Below are 8972 nucleotides of genomic sequence, written 5' to 3'. Positions count from 1 at the left end.
ATTTAAATCTGGCTAAAAAAGCCCATGAGAGTTTCTCAGGCATGGAAAGCCAAGACACTCTGGCAAAAAATGATCTATATGGAAGATCTCTGTGAGTGAGATCCTGGTGGAAAGAAAGGGCCATCAAAGAAGGAGGTACCTTTCTCTGAAGGGAGGAGAGAACTTCCACTTTGATTATGGCCTTGTGTAAATAAGGTCAGAGTTTGTGAACTCAAGAGACTTCCATAGCCTTTGCAGCTCATGACAAGAGCCTTGGTTGATCACTGACATAAGAAATGAGTGTCAATTGTTAAATCAACAACAGGAGTCACTGTACACTTGCTCCCCATGTAGGACCTCTGTCCTTAATGTGTCGTACTATGACAATTAACTGTAAAAGTAATCTTCAGGGCTGGCACCACAGCTCACTTGGCTAATCCTCCACCAACAGCGCTGGCACCCTGGGTTCTACTCTCGGTTGGGGTGCTGGATTCTGTCCCAGTTGCTCCTCTTCCAGTCCAGCTTACTGCTGTGGCCCAGAAAGGCAGTGAAGGATGGCCCAAGTGCTTGGGCCCTGCACCCACATGGAAGACCAGGAGGAAGCACCTGGCTCCTGGCTTTGGATCGGCTCAGCATGCCAGCCATAGTGGCCATTTAGGGGGTGAACCAGTGGAAGGAAGACCTTTCTCCCTGTCTCTCTCTCTCTCTCTAACTCTGCCTGTCAAAAAAAAAGTAATCTTCAAACAGTACTTTATACTCTCCCTGTCTCCCTCTCTCCCCTTCTCCCTCTCTCTCTTTTGGAAAGTCTGATTTTCAGGTAAGTAAATCAATAACTTTTTAAAAGAGAAACTAAGAAAGCAAAACAGAAAAAAAAATATTTTAATAAAGACTCCAGAACAGACTATAAATGTGCTACTACTGCATTTTGTCACTATGATGTACTAAAAGAAAAATAATTAATGTATATTATCATGTACTAATTTGAATGATTGATTAGTGGTAATTAGAATTTGGTTTTAAATGAAAACATTTCAAGTGATAATATTCATCAGCTTAGTAGAGATTGAAACAGGCCAGTTCCATGGCGCACTAGGCGAATCCTCTGCCTGCAGTACTGGCACTCCAGGTTCTAGTTCCAGTTGGGGCACCAGATCTGTCCCAGTTGTTCCTCTGCCAGTGCAGCTCTTTGCTGTGGCCCATGAGTGCAGTGGAGGATGGCTCAGGTCCTTGGGCCCTGCACCCACATGAGAGACCAGGAGGATGCACCTGACTCCTGGCTTCAGATTGGTGCAGCGCTGGCCATAGTGGCCATTTGGGGTGTGATCCAGCAGAAGGAAGACCTTTCTCTCTGTCTCTCTCTCTCACTGTGTAACTCTGCCTGTCCAAAATAAAAAGGTTGAAATAAAGCACTCTCTCTTAATCTCACAAAGTCATGTGAATAGAAGGCATATCTGATTTATTCTAATCAGCCTTCCTAAAATTTACAATTTTTTTTCTGACAAAAGTGAATTTGGCTCATCATAGAAAAATCTTTGAAGCCTCTTGTTAAACTTGTTCCTCTTTGAAAAGGTAAATTTTACTGCATGAATCTACAAGAGGTAAATTTTTGATTTATAGAAATTTGGAAAACCAATAATGCTTAGTCTCTAATTTCTGATTTACTTTATAGAACAGAAATTACACAGAAAATTTTCACTTTATCTATTTTTTAAAAAAATTTACTTATTTGACAAACAATCAGGAAAGAAACAGAGAGTCCTTCCCTTTGCTGGTTCACTCCCCAATAGCCACAATGGTCAGAGTTGGGCCAATCCAAAGCCAGGAGCCAGGAGATTTTTCTGAGTCTCTCACATGGGTACAGGGGTCCAAGAACTTGGGCCACCTTCCACTGCTTTCCCAGGTCATCAGCACAGATCTGGATTGAAAGTGGAGCAGCCGGTGCCATGGCTCAATAGGCTAATTCTGCACCTGTGGCGTGGGCACACCGGGTTCTATTCCCGGTCGGGGTGCCAGATTCTATCCCAGTTGCCCCTCTTCCAGGCCAGCTCTCTGCTATGGCCCGGGAGTGCAGTTGAGGATGGCCCAAGCCCTTGGGCCCTGCACCCACATGGGAGACCAGGAGAAGCACCTGGCTCCTGGCTTCAGATCAGCGCAATGCGCGGGCCACAAGGCATCAGCCGCGGTAGCCATTGGAGGGTGAACCAACGGCAAAAGGAAGACCTTTCTTTCTGTCTGTCTCTCTCTCTCTCACTGTCCACTCTGCCTGTCAAAAAAAAAAAAGTGGAGCAGCCAAAACATGAACTGGCACATGTATGGGATACCAGTGCCACAGGCAAAGGCTTAATGACTATGGCAGAGCACCAGCCCCCACTTTATTTAAATTTATGGTAAACCCATGAGTTGCACCACAACACAATTTTCCTTCCTTCCTCCCTCCCTCCCTCCCTCCCTCCCATCCTTCCTTCCTTCCTTCCTTCCTTCCTTCCTTCCTTCCTTCCTTTCTTTCTTTCTTTCTTTCTTTCTTTCTTTCTTTCTTTCTTTCTTCTTCTTTCTTTCTCTATTACTTTTTCTTTTCTTCTTTCTTTTTCCTTTTTTCTTTCTTTCTTTTTGTTAATTTTTTTTCTGTGTCATGAAGCTTGTACACTGCATCCAAGGACATGGACCAGGGAAAGAGGCTTAGGATTACTGTGTTCAAGATCTCTCCTCTTCAGGGTCAAAGCATCTGGCAAGGAAGCTCTCCTAGATTAAGTCCTCAAGTGCCTCTCTCAATAACAAGCGAGAGGCGGTGTGCTAACTGGACAGCATGTTTGGTTTAATTAACTCTGGGAGGTCTGAGTGTTGCTGGGGTCCTCATTGGGATATATCATGGGTCATGAATCATTTGAATGTGACTATTCACCACTAGAGGGCTCTGTAGGGTCAATGAAATTTTCACAATCATTGACACCTGATTCCCCACTGTTGTCTCCAGCTGCTCTTCTGGGGAAGAAAATCTGCTCCACTTGCAGGATACTTAAGTCTAGCACTGGTGGAAACATAATTGAAAGAGCCCACAGCTGAGGTCAAGGCATACAGACACTTGCTTCCATGTGAGATTGACTAAGAATACTGTCTTGATTGGGTAAAAGTCATCATGAAGAGGATCAGGGACCTCTGCATCTCCAAGTGTATTTCTACCTCCCAACTGTGAACCCAGAATAGGGCATCCAACGAATAAACAATGATTCCATACTTCCATGTGGTGCTTCTCTGCTTAACCTTGCTTGCTGAACTCTTCTTGTTCCCATATATTGTTACCCAGCATGATTTATCTTGATTTTTTTCACTTCTCCCTGACAATACTCAACAAATTGCACATTGTGCTTTATACCTGCACACTCTGCCAGCACTTTCTCTTGATGTGCATTATAAATCTGATAAATTGCCCTAACAATTTTTATTATTCCATCATTGTAAAAATGCCAGTATCCTGTCCTTTAATAAGTTTGTCATAATACTGAAAGGTGTTTGACACTGAAGACACTGTGTTTTTGCTTGCTAGTATTAGCTAGATTGGGAGTAGTGATATCCTCTAATTATACCTTCAAATTGAACTAAAGAGAGCCTAAATTCTAACACAGGAATAAAATTTCTGAGAGTGGAGATGAAGCTGAGGAGAAGACAAGATTGGGCACATTGATGGTGTGAGTGAGCTGTTGATGGGTGATCTGTTCCTTATATAAAACCTGCTGCTACAGGTTTGCCAAGTTATGTACCACTCAATAACCTTCTTTCACGTATCTTTAAGAATTCTGTCTCAAATCTCTTCCCTTAATTTCACTTTCACAGTCATGGAAAACAAAGTTTTGAACAAAGCTGATGGTTATGGATTTCAATTATTTGCAGAAATTCTGTCTTGCTAATGTATGCATCACTGATGCTAGAAGTTTCCTCTTATCTCTCCCAGCAAGAATCCTTCATGGCCCACACTGCTGCTCATGCTGTAGAAAATTAGAGGCTGAATGTGTAGTCCAAAATGGAAGCTGTCATGATGAAATTCTCTGAGTGCACTATTTTAATATCGGGCATCTTAAATAATCACTTATTATATTTTTGTGTTGCTATTGACCAACTCACAGTATCATGCTATCCTTCACCTGCTCAGCTGAGCTATACTGCAATCTTCTTTATGGTCATGATCATTACTTTTTACCCAGAGATAAGTATTCACTACACATCTCCTCTGAGTTAGGCCACTATCAAGGAATGAGGTTGTGTTGGTAAACAATTTAGTTATATTGTGTGTTCTGTGGAATTTAAAGGTTTATTTTTAATATTTTATTTATTTACTTGAGAGGTAGAGTTACAGGCAGTGAGAGGGATAGACAGAGAGAAAGGTCCTCTGTCCTTTGGTTCACTCCCCAAATGGCCACAATGGCTGGAACTGTGCTGATCTAAATTCAGGAGCCAGGAGGTTCCTCTGGTTTCCCACACAGGTGCATGGGCCCAAGGACTTGAGCCATCTTCTACTGCTTTCCCAGGCCATAGCAGACAGCTGGATTGGAAGAGGAGTAGCCAGGACTAGAAGCAGTGCCCATATGGGATGCCAGCACCACAGGCAGAAGATTAACCTACTGCGCCACAGCACTGGCCCCTAAGAATTTAAAGTTTAAAAGAGATAAGTTAGCATAACCACCTCAAAGATCCTTTGGTACAACATTCTGAATCATTAGAGATGAGCCCTCCTTTGAAAGAAGAAATGAAGTAACTGACATGTTGAACCATTGCCTGTAATGCTAGCATCTCATGTGAACACTGGTTTGAGTCCCAGCTGCTCCATTATGATCCATCTCCTTGTTACTGCATCTATTTGGGGGAATGAACCAGCAGATGGAAGATCTCTATCTCTCCCTGCAACCTTCTCTGTATCTACTATATTTCAAAAAAATACAGTAAATCTTATTTTAAAAGAGCTTAGGGTCTAGCCTCTGCCTGTGGTGCCAGTTCAAGTCCCAGCTGTCCCTCTTGCAATCCATCTCTGCTTTGGCCTGGAAAAGCAGTAGAAGATGGACTAAATGCTTGGGTTCCTGCACCCATGTGGGAGAGAAGAGTGAAGCTCCTGGCATCTGGCTTCTGACTCCTGGCTGCAGATCAGCACAGCTCAGTCCTGTTGGCTATTTGGGGAGCGAATCAGTGGATAGAAGATCTTTCTCTTTGTCTCTTCTTCTCTGTTTATAACTCTACCTCTCAAACAAAATAATAAAATCTTTTTAAAAAAGGTTCAGCCTCAAGTTTGGAACTTTTAGCAATTTTTGATGTGTTGAGAGGAAATTTGTAAAGTCTGTGATACAACTGAGAGCCTTCTGAGTCCTACATTTAAGAAGAGAATAGTGATCAGACAGCTGGTAGACAAGACTTAATAGGGTACAACCCATAGCATTGTTTTTCTGAAGACCACAGTAAGGCCTATGGTCCCTGTTCAAAGGTCAGTGGGAAGCCATCCACACAGTTGGAAGAGGAGTGTGACTTGATGAAATTTGTACTAAAGTTCATCTCCAGAGAAAACTTAGGAGAGAACTGCTGAATTGTAAATATTCAATGATAGCTACTAACAAGACTTGATGAAAGAAATGGGACCTTTAAGGGAAATATAATTCAGAGAAGGGAGATAAGAATTAGTGAATCTTTTCTCTTAGAATGGTATTTACACTAACTTTAGGTATTAGGGTCTTAATTTGGTGTGTTGAAGAAGATTCCACTAGGATCTGGGATAACTTGAGCATCAGAACATGTAATTTCAGACTATAACACATTTAACAAGATAAGAATCAAAGAACTCATAATAATAGAGTCATAATGACAAAATAACTGGGAAAGAAAAGTGAGCCCTTTGCTTTGATGCTAGATCAAAATATGAATAGAGAAACAATATTGGGAATTAAAACACCAACCTTTCATAATGTTGATGATTAAAAATAAGGAATCCAGTATCAAAGGTACTGGGTGAAAATTTAATAGGAAATGGGACACTGGGCCAGTGTCGTGGCTCACTAGGCTAATCCTCAGCCTTGCGGCACTGGCCCACCAGGTTCTAGTCCCGGTCGGGGTGCCAGATTCTGTCCCGGTTGCCCCTCTTCCAGGCCAGCTCTCTGCTGTGGCCAGGGAGTGCAGTGGAGGATGGCCCAAGTCCTTGGGCCCTGCACCCCATGGGAGACCAGGAGAAGCACCTGGCTCCTGCCATCGGATCAGTGCGGTGCACCGGCCAGCGTCGGCGGTCATTGCAGGGTGAACCAATGGCAAAGGAAGACCTTTCTCTCTGTCTCTCTCTCACTGTCCACTCTGCCTGTCAAAAAAATAACTAAATAAATAAAAAATTAAAAACATATAAAAAATGGGATACTGGCATAATATTAGAATTTTTTTTAGTAAGAGTCCACACATTACAAAAAGGAATAACAATTTGTATATAGGGCTAGCATTGTGGTGCAGCAAATTCTGCCACTGCTTGCTACCCCGGCATTCCACATCAGAGTGCTGCTTCTAGTCCCAGCTTCTCTGCTTTTGATCAAGCATAGTGTGAATGCACCTGGGAAGGCCCAGAATATGGTCCAAGTACTTGGACCCCTGCCACCCATGTGAAAGATGAGGATATAGTCCCTCCCTCTTAGCTTCAGCTTGACAAAGAAATTACTGTTGCATTCCTTTTGGAAATGAACCAGTAGATAGTTAGAGATAGTGATAGTGATAGTGATAGTGATAGTGATACAGAGATATAGAAATATAGAGAAATAGATGTAGATATAGATGTAGGTATAGATTCCTCTCATATTGTCATTATGCCTTGAAAATAAATAAATGCTTTTATAAGCAGTGCCTAAATCTACTTTTTGCAACCTACTTTTTTTTTTCCAAATTAGGCAGTTTTACACTGAATGACACAAAAGGAAACTTAAATTGCCAATAGTTTACATGTAAGCTTGATTCCAGTCTTAACGAAAAGAAGTAGAACAAAAACAAAAACCCTCAAGAAAGCTTCCATATTACACTCCCATTTTGTGAACTGGCAACTGTTACTGCTCCTTAAATCTTTGATTGTCTGCTACTTTCTGTGTAACAGGCTATGAAGCCCCCAAAACCCACAACTCACTGAAGGCAACACAATGACAGGTATGCAACATTCGTCACCTGTTGGAATACACTGAACCAGTTTTTAAATGTAAACTGCAGGCATCCTGACCAATACAGCAACATGAAACATTCACACCACTGACTAGTGGTGACCAGTGATGTGATGACAGGAAGGACTTTTCAGAAACATCATGACACCAATTCTCAAGAGAACAACTACTCTATTTGAAATTCATGTCTGGTGAAATGGGGCCAGGTCCTTATTTCTATATTTTCAAACGGTAAGTAACATCACACAATTTTACAAGTTAAAATATCATTTGTGATTGTTGTAACTCTGATTCTATAACTTGAGGTACTGCTGGGGGTGGGGAAAAGAATGAGTTGAATTGTAAAAAATGTACAAAAGCCACATATCATTAGCTGTATGTGAAATAGCAACAGTCTCTATGTGCCATCACAGCTTCCTATTGTGAAAACTCCCATTTTTTATGAGTGGAACATCTCAAAAGCAATATCAGACAGGCTTTTCATTGGACATTAAATAGTTATTTGGCAGGGCTGGTGCTGTGGTGCAGTGGGTTAACGCCCTGGCCTGAAATGCCAGCATCACTTATGGGTGCTGCTTCAAGACCTGGCTGCTCTACTTTTGATTCAACTCTCTGCTATGGCCTGGGAAAGCAGTAGAAGATGGCCCAAATTCTTGGGCCCCTGCACCCACAAGAGAGACATAGAAGAAGCTCCTGGCTCTTGGCTTCCAAATGGCATAGCTCTGGACGTTATGGACAATTGAGGAGTGAACCATCAGATGGAAGACCTCTTTCTCTCTGCCTCTCCTCTCTCTATGTTACTCTGATTTTGAATAAATAAATCTTTTTTTAAAAAAGTTATTTGGCATATCACCTTTACTATAAAAATCACATCTGAGCAAGGTTTAGGCTCTGGATACAACAGATGGTCACTGGCTAAGTGGTAATTACAGTGTACTGACCTCGTCCGCTGGCAGAAGAACCCACCAGAGCAGCCCCTTCTCTGTGATGATGCCACTCCACATGCCCACTGCTCCCCTGCATGCTGCTCTTGAGCTCTAGCCTTTTAACTTGCAAACAACCAACCATAGTTGGCTCTAATCACACCCACATCATGCTGCAAAGCTCACGCACTGGGGAAAGGACTTACTGTTACAGACCCACTGGTGCATGGGGACGGGGATAGCTGAGCACACCCTGGCACCTCCTCCTAAGAAGTGACACAAAGGGCCCCAGATCTCAGAGCTTGCCCTTTGAGTGTTTACAGCATCTCTTGGTTTGGTTTTAAGAGGTCAATTATTTCTGAGTTTTTGGTCCAGCGATCTGACAGCTACCAAGAAATTAATTCTCCCATTCCTTTATCAGGCATTTGAAACTTATTAGCAATATGTGTATTTCTCCATCTTTGAATAATGACTACTTCTCTGAAGGAAACAGTGAGAGACACCAGGCAGATTTTCCTCTGGTAGGATAATGACACTTAGTAATATATGATTCGAATTAGTAGATCATTTTCCATTTAGACTTAAAGATCCTACCAGTTTCTGCTTACTATATTGTACTTTCACATTAAATATGACTAATATGCATTTCCATATTTTGAAAGAGAGTATAAAAACATCTCATGGCTTTTAATAAAACTTTCCATTTCCCTTTTGCAGCAAAGAGGCAAAATTAGTTCAACACACCATTATGAGAATGGAAAAAAAACTCAACAAATTAAAATAATATTCAAACCACAGCATTCAGTATATCTACATCCAGCTCAACATCAACATTTATAATATATCAATAATTTTATCAGATTTTCTCTGTAGGGAAAATTTTTTTATTTAGTAAATATAAATTTCCAAAGTA

General features: G+C 41.7%; 1 pseudogene; it reads right to left on the bottom strand.

The window, feature by feature from the left end:
• Positions 1–2795: 2795 nt before the first annotated feature.
• LOC127488074 (BRISC complex subunit Abraxas 2 pseudogene) lies at positions 2796–8204 on the bottom strand (annotated as a pseudogene).
• Positions 8205–8972: the final 768 nt, after the last annotated feature.

The sequence above is a fragment of the Oryctolagus cuniculus genome, chromosome 1, assembly GCF_964237555.1.
Source record: "Oryctolagus cuniculus chromosome 1, mOryCun1.1, whole genome shotgun sequence".
Classification (NCBI taxonomy): Eukaryota; Metazoa; Chordata; class Mammalia; order Lagomorpha; family Leporidae; genus Oryctolagus; species Oryctolagus cuniculus.
The sequence above is the reverse complement of the archived record's forward strand: the minus strand, read 5'-3'. Positions and strand labels throughout refer to the sequence as shown.